Source organism: Ochotona princeps, chromosome 1 (genome assembly GCF_030435755.1).
Source record: "Ochotona princeps isolate mOchPri1 chromosome 1, mOchPri1.hap1, whole genome shotgun sequence".
In the NCBI taxonomy this organism is placed as follows: domain Eukaryota; kingdom Metazoa; phylum Chordata; class Mammalia; order Lagomorpha; family Ochotonidae; genus Ochotona; species Ochotona princeps.
This window is the reverse complement of record NC_080832.1, coordinates 36,256,785-36,268,587: the sequence shown is the minus strand read 5'-3', so window position 1 is coordinate 36,268,587 and position 11,803 is coordinate 36,256,785. Positions and strand designations below refer to the sequence as shown.

Below are 11,803 nucleotides of genomic sequence, written 5' to 3'. Positions count from 1 at the left end.
CTTCAGATAATAACAAAGTATTCCTTTGTTTGGTTTTGTGAGTACATGTCTTGGATTTATGAGTACATGTCAAGACAAAATTAAGGTGCTTAAAATACTGTGTTCTGACAATCATGTCTATCCATGAAAATCTTGCAGAGTTTACACATACATATATTCACATATTTAGACATTCAAAAACTTTATCATAACCAAAAATATGCATGGATCTGCATATTTATAAGGAATTTATTTATGCTAATATAGGTCTCTAAAACATGATTTCAGATACTATTGTTTGTTTATTTTTTATTTATTATTGGTTTTAAATTTTTATTGGAAAGGCAGATTTACAGAGAAAGGAGAGAAAGAGAGAAAGATCTCCTCTCTGGTGGTTCACTCCCCAGATGGTTGCAACTGCTGGAGCTGAGGTAACCCAAAGCCAGGAGCTCTTCCGAGTCTTCCATGCAGGTGCAGGGTCCCAAGGCTTTAGATTGTCCTTGGCTGCTTTTCCAGACTACAAGCAGGGAGCTGGAAGGGAAGTGGAGCAGCTGCTACATGAACCATCATCCATATGGGATCCTGGCGCACTCAAGGCAAGGACTTTAGCTTCTAGGCTATTGTGCCAAACTCACAGTTGTTTATTTTTCAAATATGCTTGTCATCCTTGTGCAGCAGCCATGCTAATCTTCTCTATAGCATTACAATTTTAGTTTATGTGCTGTTGAAACCAGCACAGCTTTCAGATACTTTTCTTAAAGATATGCTGAGGTCCCTTTAACCAATTTTGATGAGAATACAAAGGACTTTATTGCTGCAGCCTAGAATTCTTTCATATTTCTTCTATTGCCCTGATAGTTTTTATTGGGTCACCTAACCTGGGATTTGTGTCTTTCTTATTTAAAAGTCCTCATTACTATTTTCAGAGTAGTCTTCATTTTTTTAATCCACAGATGCTCAAATTTCAGTATCAGTTAATTTCTATGGAGAGTTAACTCCTCTAATTTGTTCCACCAAATGCTTGCAGCCTAATTTATTTTTTGACCTTGAAATGCTCTCTTGCACTTTGTCTCTCTTCATTCCTTGTCTGTTTCTTTCTGGGATGGATGGATGGATGGATGGATGGTTGAATGCGTGGGAAGAAGCAGGAATGGGAAGAAAAAGGAGGGAAGCACAGTCTCAGAGAACAATAGTATTGTGTCCAAAATTTTGCAAAACAGTTGTCTTCAGATGGGTTGATAACAGCCTTTACTTTAAACAAAACATGAATATCATGTATGACATGTTCTATATCAACACTGACTATAGCAGTTAAGGGTAGAATGCTTCTGTTTAAAATGACACCCTGCAGTTATAATAGATGTAGTTAAAATTTCACATTTGTTTCCTTCTTTTTCAGTAGAGTAAAGACACAGGGCAATAAAGTCACAGGAATCTCAGAAAGGGCAAAATAAAACTCTAAAAAAGAGAGACTGTGGTTGCCAAATGCAATCATTTCCCCGCTGTTTCATGTCTTGCTCTTGGCTTCCTTTTCCTGTGCTTTGGACATGAATCAGAGAGAGACTTACTGGGGACTCTGAGTGGATTTAAGGGTGAATTTGGCACCTTTGGTGGCCTGAGTTATCTCAACCCACAGGGTCTGAAATTAGATGTTGCATTACTGGGAAGTCTTATTCGACTGAGAAGGTTAATGAACTTGTGATGTATGTTCACCTTCAAATGACTCTTCTTTCTTACGTTATTTCTATTTGTGCCAACTTGTAAGTATCATCATAACATAAGGAAAATGAATTAGAATTAAGGTACAGATATGCTGTGTTACTATTCTAAAATAAGAAAATTTAAACTAGTGTCTAAGCCAGTTACTTATAAACTGTGTCATGACATGAGACGTAGCAGATGTGGAGGATGACACCTGCTGTGTTGAAACACTGGCCCTTGTGAGTGACTTGCTTTAAAACTAAATTTGAATAGACTCTAATTTCAAACATAAACTCTCACTACCACTCTCCCTTGTTGCTTGATGTGTAATACCAGGGCATATCTCAAATGACAGCCTGCAGTCTTTTTGCTGTCTCTACCATTCTCAAGCAACCCTTGGTCGGTTTCTGGTTTGTATCCAAGACACATGAAAGCTGACTGGGACCAAGTGGAATTATTTTACCTGCAGAGCAAAGGAGCAGAAAGTTCCTATGGGTTTGCGTACTTCCCATGTCCCCACTTCTTGGCCAAGTACTTACTGAAGTCAAAATAGGAAAGCCAAACTCTTTTCCTTTCCACTTAGGATTCATATTTGGGCAAATTTTTGCATTTTTGAGAACTGCCAGAAAATAAAAACAGGCTGAAGCTGTTCCTTGTCTCTATCGCATTCCTGCTCTGCCAACTTTATTCTCTCCTGGGGTCCTTGTGTGTGCCTCTTTTACAAATCTCTTGGCCACAAATCCTTGTCTTGGGATTGGGATGCTACTGAGAAAGCTTCCTCAAAGCAAGATGCTATATTAAACAGAAGAAAAAAAATGCTAAACTTGGAGATATTCTGTCAGAAATTGTGCATGTCCTTGAGTCCACCCACGGAATGTCATCTGTCAGATGAGTCCCACCATAAAGCAAAACAAAATAGTTGAAATTGCTCATTAAATTAAGTCCGGATGAGAAATCTGTTTATAAATTTGCATGAAGCTTTGCTGTTGCTGTTGTTACTTTAACTAAAATGCCTGTGAAAGCTCTTTTAGGAAAGAAAGTTTGATTTTGCCTTAAAGTTTTTAGGTTAAAGAACAGTGATTTAGGTTTACAGTTTTATAGGCTTGGGACCCTGCCCCACATAGGAGACCCAGAAGAAACTCCAGGTTCTAGGTTTGGATTAGCTCAGCTCCAAGTGCTGAGGCCATTTGGGGAGTGAACCAGTGGATGGAAGGAAGGTCTTGCCTTGCATGCCCGGGATCCCATATGGGCGCCGGTTCTTATCCCAGCAACCCCGCTTCCCATCCAGCTCCCTGCTTGTGGCCTGGGAAAGCAGTCGAAGACAGCCCAAAGCCTTGAGACTGTGGACTAACAAGGGAGACCTGGAAGAGGCTCCAGGCTCCTGGCTGCGGATCAACACAGCTCCGGCTTTTGAGGTCACTAGGGAAGTGAATCATCGGATGGAAGTTCTTCCTCTCTGTTTCTCCTCTTCTCTGTATATCTGACTTTTCAATAAAAATAAATAAATCTTTAAAAAATAAATATCTTTTACATTAAATTTTATATTCGATTTATAGATTCAGATATCTGCCTGAGTTTCAGAGTTAACTTTATTCAAACAATAATTAAAACGGTAATGTCCATGCAAGTTTAAATTTTTTTACATCAATTGGGTAACTTGAAGAGAGAGAAATATACCAGAATCGATATAACTTTTTAAATTATTAATTAGACTATTGGATTATTTAATTTCCTCAGAAGATAATAAAATTTCCAAATTAGTTACACTCTAGGGAAATGTGAAAAGCGAAGATCAGGGTAGAAGAGCTAGAGACAAAGAACTACCGATAATCAGAACTAATAATAATGTCTAAAGTTTATAGGACACTTTCTATTCCAATTATCATTCTAATGCATAGACATGCTGGTGTGCCTACATAAATATGCCCCTGCATTTATATATGTAAGTATTATTAGTGTATTGACCGCATCACAACCAAGTCTACAACTTTGGAACTATTGCTGTCTTTGTATATTGGACGGAAAAACTGCAACATTTAGATATTATGAAACTTGTCAAAGGTCATCATACAGGTAGTGGTAGAAAGAGTTGGTGCCAGGCTCAGTGCTTGTATTCTAATCTATTATGATGCATAAGTACATCCCTAGGAGAGAGTAAGGGAAATTAGGAGAACGAAGCAGAAAAAGCAAGCAAGAAAGAAAAACAAACTGAATGCGCAAAATCTGGGTGATCCATAAAGGTAAACCATTAAGTGAAAAGGTGACAACAGCGAATCCCACACTGCACAGAAGCACTGGGAAAGTTCATATACAGAGTCACATTGTAAGATAATCAAAGTGAAAAATCCTATACAAGAAAATGGGTATGGATACTTTCCAAAACAGACCATTACACAAACCAAGGCAGAAAGATGAGACTGTAACTCAGCGGCATGCCAGGAGAACAGGAGGGGCAGTGAAAAGGTCTTAGACTGGAGTTCAAGTAGGAATTCTTTAAATATAGAAGAAGTGGCTATAGCAGTTTGCTGTAAAAGCACCTATCCATCTCCAAGGAACAAGAGAATAGAAATAACATCAGCTCTCTCGTAAGATTAAATAAGTCCAAGATTCAGAGCATCCATTATCCACTGATGTACAAAATCCCAAACTTAATGGCTTGAAACAGTACACATTTTAGCACACGTCATCAGTTTGTGAGTCAGGAGTTTGGACATAGACAACTTGGAATGCTGACTCAGCAGTTTTCGCTGAGCTGAGTCTGAGGTTTCTTTGCACCTTGCTATGTTCAATTGCAAGGGGAGGCTCAGCAAGACCCATTTGAATCTGTCCACATCCTGTTCCTCTCCCCAAGCCCAGCAGGGTGGCCTGATTTCCTATTTTGTGTCTTGGTAATTTAGCAGACTGAGCAGAAACTGTCAGTCTCCTAACATGAAGATCTAAAAGTACAATTGCCACCTACACTGGCCAGGAGATGTCAAAACAGTAATAACATCCCAGCCTCAAAGGCAGGGCAAATATGTTGCACCTCCTGAAAAAGAGCGGTAAAGAGCATGTGGGTGCTGTTTATCTGCTACATCATTCTAGCAGAGATTAGAAAGTGATACACAGATGTTTGAGAAGCTAGCAAAAGCTCAAGCTAGGAACATTTCCAGAGTGTTCCTAAGAGAAAACATTATGGGAAGCCAGAGCTTAAGAACAGAAAATGCCCCTGAGACAATTAGAGAAACTGAGGTTTTGATAACAGTGATAGTCACACAACTCTGTGCTTATATTTGGAACTAACTAAATGTTCTGTACCAGATGGTACAGAGGTTCTCTTTATGACCATGATTACATGTTTACTTTACACATGCTGTCTGGACTGCCCAGATAGCTGTCTCATTTCACTTGTAAGATCATATTTTAGAAGTAAGATGTAGCACATTCCATTTTTCTCAGTGTTTCTGAAGCATCACTCATCTGTCAATATCCGAGTGTACACAATCTATGACTTGTACATACTCCAGATGGGGTAACTTTTCTATTGCATTTGCTGATTAAAAGACAGATGGAAAGTGATTGTATAGAGTAAGAATGGGAAGAGGCTGCCTCTTACCCTTGCTCTCACAGCCGTTACAATGCATGCTGCTTCAGAGCAAGTGGGAGTAGGGTAGGAACTGAGCAACTCTGTGCCTCACTGAGAAAAATAACTAAAAACAGGACAAGAAGAACCACCCAAGGTCCAAAAAGTAGTTACATACATTCTTTGTGCAATCTTCCTAGAAGCAGCACAAGAGGAAGCATCTTGACGCTTTGGACAGCAAGAAGTATTCAGAGAGGTAGAAGACCATGGCTACCCACAAAGAGGAAATTGAAGATGTGGCAAGCAGACAATGCATGGTATAACAAGGAAATGTAAACCTAGATTCTCCATAAAGGGAGAAAAACAAAGTTCAATCATACCCATATACTCAGAGGGCCTTCTGCAGCCCTTTTCCTGTTCCACATCACCCAAAAAATCCAAAGAGAATAGTCTAGCTTCTCCATTGGTGATGTTGCAGAGATGGGCAAGCTGTGGAATAACACCACTGTGGTTGAAATCCTCCTGGAGGGGTTGGGATGGCGTGGCAGGGACAGTAAGCTGAAGGACCAGTACAAAAGGGAGATTGCTCTTTTATGTTCTAATGGAAACTCTGTTGCACCAAAAATACAAGTCATCAAGGCTGAAAAAATTACAAAAACAAGGAAGAGAGGGAAGATGAAGATAAAGAGGTTAATGAAGAAGAAGAAGAATGTGGTGATAAAAACAAATTGGTTCCAACTTAGTTTTTGTTTTTTTCTCGTCCTTAAAGCATTTACCCTCTTCTCCTGAAACTGAGGGTCAGATAGAACTCCTTCTAAACTAACTGAAATTTCTGGCAATATAAGATTTGTTTTTAAACTACATAGTGTCCTTTTTGTATGTTTCATGCAATCAAATTAGTTTTTAAAGAGCCCTATCCACTGATATTTTCAGCAGCCACTAACTTTGTCTAGAACAGAATGGGAGCTCTAAAGTGGAGAAAAATTTTAAAACAGGTTTTTCTTGGTGCATGACACAAAATAATGAAGCAAGAATACTTAATAGCATATGTGGGAAAATACAATTAAAAAGTAAGTTTTACAAAAGCTGAAGTTTATAATTTTTTTTCACAAAATGGCACTTTCCATGAACATTTATTTTAAAATATTTGATGTTTTGAAAGGCAAAGTAACACAGAAGGAGAGAGTGTGACCTGCCTAAGTCATACCAAACATGTGTGTGTTTTTCAGGGCTGGACCAGGCTGAAGCTAGGAGCCAGCAATTCCATCAGGGTTTCCCACACAAGGGGTGAAGACCCAAGCATTTGGTGTATTATCTGTCGCCTTTGCACAGTCTTTGAGGGAAGCTGCACCAGAAGTCTAGAGCAGAACTTGAAATGGTTTCAGATATGGAATGTCAGTGTTGCAAGCAATGGCTTAACTTGTTGCATAATAAGTTTGAACATTTTTGAGATTCCCTGTATGCATGGATTTCAAAATCTTTGTACTACAATATTAGCTTATCAATTCCATTTTCCATGAACTTCTCAAAGTACTCTTGTACATGGAGATGGTAGTTTTTCATCTTCAGCTGTTTCTGATAACACCTGAAACAAATATATTGTTAACTGGATACTGTTCTGTAATCACAAAAAAGAAAGTTGGAATTTTTTCTTGAAGTTCCAAATGTTTCTAACTAAATGCATTTTTAAAAGCAAAAGAGACACACAGAAAGATAGAAGTAAATACATGTTCAGTGTAAGAAAATTGATTGTAGACAACAAAATAGTAGAGCTTAATACTAAATAAGTGATGTGGTCCCAACATTCACTGTGAAACCAAGCAAGGGACTGCTATACCATTTGCAAGACGCATCATCTATTTAAGCCACATTGATTGTGAAGTTAGCAGTGATAACAATCTAGGATTGTTGGAATAATCAATAAGATTTGTATTAAGTGGCTGGAGCATGATACCCACTAAACACTAGCGAATGTATAGATCTCACAGAACCTATAATAAAATCCAAGTAAGCTACTGGAATATTAGGAAAAGAAAAAAGCTGTTGTGGCAACTCATAAGTTGGTTAAATCTTTTTTCTAAAAGCTTAATTTCTAAAGCAAACTAAATAATATTCAATCGTAATGCATATGCTTTTATATTTCCATTAAATCTGAAGGCACATGGTAACTTACAATTTTCAAAAAAATTATTTTGTTTTTAAACATATATTTTTTCTAAGACCTCAATATTTGCAGAAACTATTCATTCTATTGTGGATTTCATTCTGTTGGTGTCTGAGTTGAAATTAGTGTTTAATTCATTTATTTTTCATGAATATCATACTTCAGAAAACACTGTTAATAAAAATAGAAAGGAGTTAGAAATGAATGGAACTTTACTTAATAGGCTTAGAAGTGGGGCTGGTATGATGGCTCAATTGGCTAACCCTCAGCCTGCAAGTGCCAGCATCCCATATGGGCGCCAATTCATGCCCTGGCTCTCCACTTCCCACTTGGCTCAGTGTTAATGGCCTGAGAAAGCAGAGGAGGATGGTTCAGGGCCTTGAGCCCCTGCTCCCAAAGGGGAGACCCAGAGGAAACTCCTGGCCCAATGCTTTGTATTGGCTTGGCCCCAGCCATTGTAGCCATTTGAGGAGTGAACCAATGCATGGAAGATCTTACTCTGTCTCTCGTTCTCTGTAAATCTGCTTTTCCAAGAAAATTAAATGAATCTTTCTAAAAACAGACTTAAAAGTAAATTTTTCATGGTTGTAATGACAGCTATTATGACCAAGTATATTCTCTAGGTAGCAATTATTATTAATTAGTCTCATTAAACCTAAATGTAAAAATACTTTAAACTGCATACAGTGTCTCAAAAGCAAGTTCCAACATTATCTGACTTTGAAAATAGAAAAATATTAAGATTATATCTTCATATTACTTTTTATAAATTTTTTCAGTGCAGCATTTCTATTTTTACACTATTTTGAAGTTTATTTCATTATTTTATTTGAAAGACAAAGGCACACAGAGAGAGAGAGAGAGCAAAAAGGAGAGAGAGATACAGTCTTTTAATGGCTGTAGCAACCAGGGCGGACGAGGCTGATGCTAGAAACTAGGAGATCCATCTGGATCTTCTACATGGGTTGGTAGGAATCTAAATGCTTGAGTGACCATTGCTGTCTCTTGGGTTTCCTGCTTCCTCATAGCAGGAAACTGGATGGAAAGCAAGGATAGAATTCAACCCTATGCATTCCAACACGGGCTGTCTGCATCCCAGTGGCAGCTTAACCTGCTGGGCAAAAATATGCTTTTTTGCTTAATATCTATTTTAATTTTTTTGGGGGGGTTGTATACTGCCAAAGGAAACACCTGATATTTCATTTAAGAGGTGTATTTAAACCTGTCTCCTCCACTTGGTAATGAACTGTCCCCTGGTAATGAATTGTCCACATCAAATTAAAGATCCTGACCTTGATTCCCAAAGTATTAACCCAAAGATTTTCTATGCAAAAAATTACTCAGTAAAAGAGATTTAATTTACTAATGCATACTCATGATTCAATCATACACTTAAACACAGGTGATAAAACAGAATAAACACTAGCTTTTACATCTGCACAAATGTTTTAATTTTTAACATTTAATCTTGCTTCTGAGTTCAATCCAAAAATACAAGTGTCTTAAAATAGAATCACAACTAGTATAAGTTAAATTTGAGGTCAGTGCAGCTCCAGTGTGGCCTGCAGCAGCACAGAAACCAGAAGCTTATTAGAAATGCCAATTCTCTGTCTTCACCCCAGAACTACACTATGTGAGAATCTCCTAAAAAAAAAGGAGCCAGGAACTGATGCTTTAGCAAACTTTCCTGATGATTCTGATGTATGCAAAAGTTTGAGAAGTAATATAGATATTTATAAAATAAAAAATCTAAAAGACAATTTAGGAGTTTGCTAACTTCACTTTTTATTCATTGAACAAGAGACTGACTACACCTTATCTAACTGGAAGAACCATGAACAGAGTTAGAACTTTTGGTTCTAGGTCTGAGATATTTTCACCTTAACATTCTTAAACAAACATTTTGTATTAAACTAAAAATCTTTGAATTAAAACTAAGCAGAATTTGAACTGAGAATAAGTAGCATTTGCTTCAAAAATACTGTTTGTTAAGAATTGTCAAGTTAGGGCCCAGCGGCTTGGCCTAGCGGCTAAAGTCCTCGCCTTGAAAGCCCCGGGATCCCATATGGGCGCCGGTTCTAGTCCCGGCAGCTCCACTTCCCATCCAGCTCCCTGCCTGTGGCCTGGGAAAGCAGTTGAGGACGGCCCAATGCATTGGGACCCTGCACCCGCGTGGGATACCCGGAAGAGGTTCCAGGTTCCCGGCTTCGGATCGGCGCGCATCGGCCCGTTGCGGCTCACTTGGGGAGTGAATCATCGGACGGAAGATCTTCCTCTCTGTCTCTCCTCTGTGTATATCTGGCTGTAATAAAATGAATAAATCTTTAAAAAAAAAATAAAAATAAATAAATAATCTAAAAGACAATTTAGGAGTTTGCTAACTTCACTTTTTATTCATTGAACAAGAGACTGACTACACCTTATCTAACTGGAAAAACCATGAACAGAGTTAGAACTTTTGGTTCTAGGTCTGAGATATTTTCACCTTAACATTCTTAAACAAACATTTTGTATTAAACTAAAAATCTTTGAATTAAAACTAAGCAGAATTTGAACTGAGAATAAGTAGCATTTGCTTCAAAAATACTGTTTGTTAAGAATTGTCAAATTAGGGCCCAGCGGCTTGGCCTAGCGGCTAAAGTCCTCGCCTTGAAAGCCCCGGGATCCCATATGGGCGCCAGTTCTAATCCCGGCAGCTCCACTTCCCATCCAGCTCCCTGCTTGGGAAAGCCACAAGCCTGCACCCGCGTGGGAGACCTGGAAGAGGTTCCTGGTTCCCAGCATCGGATCGGCTCAGCACCGGCCCGTTGCGGCTCACTTGGGGAGTGATTCATCGGACGGAAGATCTTCCTCTCTGTCTCTCCTCCTCTCTGTATATCTGACTTTGTAATAAAAATAAATTAAAAAAAAAAAAAAGAATTGTCAAGTTAACAAAAACAAACAAAGAACAGCAACAACAAAAACAAAAACTATCAGAGAGGAAGAAAGGAGAGGTGGTGGGGTTTTAGCTCCTGGAAAGGTTATGACTTTTCTCTTTATCTCTTCCCAAAGCCTTACATACAGATGCACAGTAACACACACAGGAAATTTCACTGCAGAAATTCAACACTCATGATAAAGTCCTTCCTTACAAAGATCAATTTGAAAAGAGTTTACATCTTTTTTCTGACCATAGAAGGAAAATAATTTTTCTCCGCTAAGAATTTCATTAACTGTAGGTTTTAATAGATGCTCTTTTTTCAAGTTGAGACTAATTATTTTTTGCTGAAAATTTATCAGGAACACATGTAAGATTTTGCTAGTGTTCCTTGTGAGAAGTTTTCAATACAACTTATAATGAATGTATGCTTTCTTTTCCATTAATTCATCCTTGCACGGCAGCATTAAAACTCAGTTACAGGTCGGGCATTTAGTGTAGTAATTGAGATGCCAATCAGGACTTCAATTTTGTGTCAGAGTACATGGTTTAAGTCCTGGCTTCTCTGTTTCTGATACAGTTTCCTGCTAATGTGCACCCTGGGAGGCAGTAGATGATGGTTCAAATGTGTTGTATCCTGCCACCTAGATGGCAGACCCAAACTGAGCCCTGCCTGTGCCAGGCATTCAGAGTGAACCAGAGGATGGAGACTGATCTCTGTCACCTTTCAAATTAAAACAAATGAAAATGATCACATTTTAACTACTAGAGGAATAAACTCCTAAAAATAAACCCTCAGTCATGATGTATTATCCATGTAACACATTTTAGGGATAGAATTGTTAAATGTATCTGAAATTTTTGTGTGTAGGTAAGTCATTGTTTAATAGTTTTTTGATACATGTTTTGTTTTCTTTGCTTGGGATACAGGGTCCCAAGGCTTTGGGACGTTCTCTACTGCTTTCCCAGACCACAAACAGGGAGCTGGGTGGAAGTGGAGCTGCTGGTATTAGAACTGGCACCCATATGGGATCACAGTACATGAAGGTGAGGATTTTAGCCACTAAGCTACCACGCAGGGCCCTCCACAGGCTTTATTTTTAACAAAACATCCTTCCATTTAAATGTTACTTCTTGTTACAACATAGAATTGGACATACTTAAAAAATCATTCTTCACCATCTCTAACTTGTAAGTGATATGTTAGACCATTTACATTTAATATAATCATTAATCTGATGTATAAGCTAAAATCTAAGGTCATCTATTTTCTTCTTAATTTCCATTTTAGTTCTGTTTTTATGCCTTATTTTGAATTGAGGAGCATTTTTTAATGTCACTTTAATGACTTATTGTTTATTCTTTCTTATTTCATTGTTTATTATTCTTTAGGGCTGACAATGTATATCAGTAACAGAGTCCACCTTCAACTAATGTATTTTAAACTCGTGAAAAGTGTAATAACAATAAAATCGCAGAC

At 38.1% G+C, this 11,803-nt stretch overlaps 1 non-coding gene across 1 annotated transcript; it reads right to left on the bottom strand.

Annotated features, from left to right (window-relative positions):
- Positions 1-609: 609 nt before the first annotated feature.
- Positions 610-716, bottom strand: LOC118758385 (U6 spliceosomal RNA). Its single transcript, XR_004995681.1, has one exon. It is a non-coding gene; the product is annotated as a U6 spliceosomal RNA (small nuclear RNA).
- Between the last annotated feature and the right edge of the window lie 11,087 nt (positions 717-11,803).